This window comes from Populus alba, chromosome 19 (genome assembly GCF_005239225.2).
Source record: "Populus alba chromosome 19, ASM523922v2, whole genome shotgun sequence".
Taxonomy (NCBI): Eukaryota; Viridiplantae; Streptophyta; class Magnoliopsida; order Malpighiales; family Salicaceae; genus Populus; species Populus alba.
Genome location: NC_133302.1, coordinates 2,897,099 through 2,903,098, shown reverse-complemented (window position 1 = coordinate 2,903,098; position 6,000 = coordinate 2,897,099).

Sequence of the window (6,000 nt, the reverse complement as noted above, 5' to 3'; positions counted from 1 at the left end):
GGAGAGGTCAGGGAAAGGAGGAAGATGGGAACGGAGGCCAAGGGGTCTTCTGTTTGTGGAGGTCTGGAAATGTAAATGGAAACGGCTTTGGCTCTCTGGTTCTGTTTTTTGGCAAGGAAATGGGGGGCGGCGGCTGGCTTAGAGAAGATAAAAGATTGGGTTTTTTTAGAGTTTCTTTGGGTTTCCTCAATTTTCTATCTAAAACTGCCTCATTACTCTTTTTTTATGCGTTGTGAGAACCCTTATTTATAAGTAAAATATTGTTAGGTTCTTCCTCAACCTTTTTTTTTTTTAACAAATTTTGATTTTTTTGTATTTTGATTTTTTTAAAAAAAACAAGCAATATCAACATTGACTTCATAAAAAAAATCAATGATTTTAAAAATAATATCAAACCGGTTCAAAAAACCTTTGAAAATTTAAATTCTTTTAAAAATACTAAAAACAATACAAATATATCAAGAATATATTTTGTTGGGTTTTCATTGTTTTTTGTTAGTTTTGGATTTTTCAGAAAAATTATAAAAAAAATAGGTCCAAAATTGGATAACAACATTGGGTCTGTTTTATTGAAAACTCGGGCCTGCAGTTGACCCGGAGAAAACTGGTCAACCCATCGAGTAGATCTGGAACCCGGGTGACCTAACAAAACCTGGTAGAAACTCATTTTTTTTCAAATGTGTTTTTCCTTCTAGCTAGAGACCTCTATTTTTTTTAACATGTGTTTTTTCTTCTAGTTAGAGCCCTTGATTTATTTTTATTTTTTTTTAGTTGGTTACTAACTCATTTCAAAGTTCAGTATATAAATATTAGAAGAATGTTTTATTTTTTTTAATGTGGGATTTGAAGTCTTTTAGTATATATACTCTATGTTTTCTAGAAAAAAAAATTATGGTTTTTTAATATAGAATAAAAAATCTTTTTAATTTAAATACTTCAACTTAAAAGAATAAGATAATATCTTTTCAATGTGAAATAAAAAAATCTTTTGAAATAATCTTTTAAACTTTATTATTTATAACATGTATAACTTATATCCACATGAATTGTTTCTTAATTTTTTCATATAAAATATTAAAATCTAAATATTTTTAAAATTTTTTTCTTTGTTGACCTAAGTCAATCCTTATAACCGGAGACTCAGCTTCTTGACTGAGTCGACACCGACTAAGTTTGATAATTATAAATAAATTTAATGAAAAAAAAAATTTGGATAAAAATTTGGGCAAAAAAATTAAATTATGACATATATCATTAATTATTGACATACTTTTATAACAAACGAAACTTTATATCACTTCATGATACCTGTTTTTAACGCTTTACAGTGCTTTAATAAGTTGTTACAGTAATATCACAGAGAGAAGAACGGTTCAGGAAAAAATAATAATGGAGATGAAGCAAAATCTCTTTTTGATTTTTTTTTTTTTGTGTTTTTGGTACAGTGGTCAACAATAGCTTGGAAGAGTTTGATAGTAGTAAGTTACCTGTTCGACCTCAATAATGTTAACGCGTGGACCAGATGTTGTGGAAACTTTGCAAAGGATCTGAATAGAAACAAGTAAATAGAAAAAATATTAATTTTCAAATATAAAAACTAGAAACCTGATAATATTGAATAAAAAAATAAAATAAAAAAATTATTCTTTTCAAGTAGAAAAAAATATAAAAGTTTAATAATATTGAATAGAAATAAATAAAAATTTTAAAACTAAATAAAAATGACAAAAAAAAATATTTATTATCCTAAAAATTCTTATATTAAAATCTTAATTTATCACATGAACTAAGTCTATATGCTAAAACCGGGAAAAAAAAAACAAATGTAACAAAAAAAAAAGTCTACACAACACAATTAATTATATTAAATTAAGCATACTCGAGATTGTTCAAATTATTAATTAATTATAATTAACTTCATGTCTTCGAAAGAAATAAAAGGGAAGGACAAAATTATGTTCCCCACAACGATAAACCTAGCCCACTTTCCAAACCAATCCCCTGGTAAATAGAATGATGGTCGACCCATAAATTGCTTTTTTTCTTTCCAGTCCGCCAAGCAGTTTGGTCTCCCTCACTGGACCACTTGAGCACAAGAATCACACTAGATGTGATTAAAAGAGTACCATAATAATAATAATAATAATAATAATAATAATAAAGAGTTTGAGGGTATTGGTTTTATTATTTGTTAGGTAAAGATATAATCTAATACGTTGATGTGGAAAATAGCACAAAGTTTTTTGTCAAAAGAGTAACTGTGTAATCTAATATTCATCTCTCAAATCCCTAATCTAATTGATCATATAAATAATTGTTTTAATTAATAAATATAAGAAACAAACTCCCTTGCTAGTTCATTACTTAAAAAAAAAACTCATGATATTCGAGCAAAGTAAATAAATTACTTAACTGGGATCACTAGATGAGTTATTTGTCAAGATTAAGTTATATAGCGGTTTATAAATCATGCTATCATCTCTGTCACCATATATAAAGCTAGACAAAATAGGATAAGAAGGGATTAAATTTATTTTTAGGATATATTTGAGAATATAGTTGAACCATGTTTTTTAATATATTTTTGGATCATTATAATATACTGATGTTAAAAATAAATATTAAAAAATATTATTTTAATATATTTATAATTAAAACATATTTTATAAAGCAATTTTCACCGTATTTTCAAATAAATTAAAAATTTTCAAATAAATGAATTGATATATCGATGACACTCACTAGTCGGTTTTGAGAATTTTGAATCCAAACAAGTGAGTTTTATATGCATGCTTGTACAACTTGATTTTCTCTTTAATTTAATCAACAATAATTTCTCATATTCAATAGAAATTTGGGTTTATCATTAGAGTAAGACAAACCGTATTTTAAAATACTATTATATATGGATCAAGACAACAGTATCATTAAAATGTTAGTTATAAAATAACTTTTACATATTTTTCAAGTTTAGTACTAGAATAGCAGTGGAATAATTCTTTTAATATTTAAAAATTAAAAAAAATAATGTGTAGCTGTTTTGTATAAATTGTAAAGTTAAGGAGTCTTTTGTGCTTGGTAAAATACGTCACAATAAAGTCAATAAATAATAACAAAAGAAAAGAATAAAATTACTAAATAATAGCATGCTTTAGCAGATTGTTACAGTAAAATCGCAGAGAGAAGAACGGTTCAAGACAGAACAATAATGTTAACGCGTGGAGCCATTTGTTGCAACCAGCACGAAACTCTGGCTCAACAATTATCTTTTACCTCTTTTATAATTATGATTATTACATTGCTAATAATTTCCAAGAAAGATGAACATTGTTTAGTGAATTCAAAATAAAAAAAAATAAGGTTTGTTGAGGCTTTTTTTGGAACCTCGCTCTGGGATTAATTAGTGAGAATAAGAAAATCCTGTGTAAATTATAGAAATTTCCTTGTTTTTTTTTTCTCCTGCATGCGTTATATTTTTATCTTTTATAATTATAATTATTGCATTGTTAATAATTTGCAAGAAAGAATATTGTTTCTCTGAAAAGGGCTTCAGAAAACCCTAGATAGATAATCTCTTAGAGGAATCTCTTTATTAAAGGCGTTTTTTAAAATAAAATAATATTAAATTAAGCTCGACATTGTTCAAATTATTAATTAATTATAATTAACTTGAGGTCTTGAGGTCTTGAGAAGAAACAAAAGGGAAAGACAAAATTATCTTTGCCACAACCATAAATTGTTTTTTTCTTTCCAGCCTGCCAAGTAGTTTGCTCTTTTTTACTGGACCCCCTTAGCATGGAATTACAAGAGAAGATTTAAAAGTAGTTTGAAATATCATTACACCGGACAAAAATAAACAATATAATTAAGATGTTTAGAATGCTTTAGTCCTTTCCGAGCACTTTCCACTCAGTGTGAAAGCGGGAAATATCCACTTTCTATTTTAGGCTCCGTTTGTTTGCATGAAAGTGAATTCTTTTTGGAAAGTGAATTCCGGAGAAAATGAATTCCTGGAAAGTATTTTTCGATGTTTGGTAGTGTTATGAAAAATGAACTGGAAAACACTTTCCAGTGTTTGGTTATGTCATGGAAAATAAGCTGGAAAATAACTTATTAATATTTTATTTTTTCTCAAGTTTATTAAAATAATGAGGAACAAATCTTACAAATTAAAAAGTTGAATGAGAATGAAATTGAAAAAAAAAATATAATTTCATAAATGATCTCAAATAAAACAAATAATAATCAAAATAATAGGGATCAAATCTAAAAAATTAAAAAACAATGAAAAATGAAGAAATTAAAATAATAATAATCAACATTTCATAAATTATTTCAAATAAAATAAGTAACAATCAAAAGAATGAGGATCAAATTTGATAAATAAAAAATTTCAATAAAAAAATGATAAGAAAAAAGCAAATAGCAATTATAAAAATAAGGACCAAAGTTAATATAAAAATAAAATTTTAAGAGATGAAATTGAAAAATAAATATTCAAAACAAAATATATATAGCAATCAAAAGTTTGAGGATCAAATTTGATATAATCAGCAAATAATGACATTTCTAAATTTTTCACAACTTCCGGAAAGTGTTTTCCCCTCAAATTTTTCAGGAAAACACTTTCCTGAAAACCAAGCCAAATTTTCCTTTTACTGGAAAGTGTTTTCCATTGATCAACTTTCCTACTAGCAAACAAACACAAGAAAGTTTGGGAAGTGCTTTCCCGGATACCACTTTCCGGAAAACAAACACAGAAAAGGAATATACTTTCCTGAAAACTAAGTTAATTTTTTTTTTTGACTAAAATTGACTGGAAAGTATTTTCCGTTGACCGGAAAGTGTTTTCCGTTGACTAGAAAGTGTTTTCCGCTGACCGGAAATTGTTTTCCGCTGACCAACTTTCCTAATGACAAACAAACACAGGAAAGTTTGGAAAATAGTTTTCCAGAAACTACTTTCCGGGAAACAAACAAGGCCTTAGACGTAATAGCTTTGGCAAAAAGAAACAAATAAAGTAAGTGTTCGCACTGCTTCAGCCCAAGAGTCTTTTACATGGTTGCCTTGAATTGATTGACAAGAAGAAGTCTGAATGTTTTTAAAAAGAATCAGTCATTAACAAAAACTCCAAATCCCGAGTACTAGACACAATTAATTATACTTTGCTATAATAAAATTACGAATTTATTTTTAAGTGGGAAAAAATTAAGCCATGAGGCCAGGGGTTCTTTGGTCTTTACCTATTTTCGTTTTTGGCCACCGAATTTTATTTTATTTTCAATAAAAGAGAAGGCTTTGTGTAATTATCAGATGATTGAAATCATCACTGATCTCCTTTGTTCATTTTCTTATTTTTTTTATTACCCCTAGCATGCACGAAAGTGACGAAACCAATCTCTTTTTTTTTTTTTTTTTTTTTTTCTCTTCACTTAACAGCTTGTTTATATAGTCAAGCAACAACTTGGAGGCTGTACTCTCATGCCCCCTCATCCTAGCCATCTGTGTTAAGGGAGAAAATCATAGCCATCAGATGATGGCGAGGCTCCTCCCTTTGTCTTCTTTCACAGCTAGCGTTGTGTACGTACAAAACCGTTTCTGAAGATAAAACCATGATGTGCAGCTGAAAACTGGGCGTAAGGATGAGAGAATAAAAAACCAGCAGAAACAGCTGCAGATGAGGGAAGGAATCGAAATGCAGAAGGGGGTGCTCTTCTAAAAACAGTACCATACTAATTAATTAAGATGGGGTTGTTTCAAAACGACGTTCTCTTATTTCCTTAGCTGGAGAAGGGAAAAGCAATGTGAATCAATGTATAATTGAAGGACAGTGATGTTTGTTGCTAAAATATAAGGCAACGGTAAGTAAAGAAACAACCACGTAATTTAGTGTGGGAGATTTTTATTGTCTGATCCAAACCCCGTTCTTCAATTCCATCCAATCCGAAAAAATTTCTTCTAATTTCATTTGTAATTAACTCCCTTATTTCACCTTTTTTT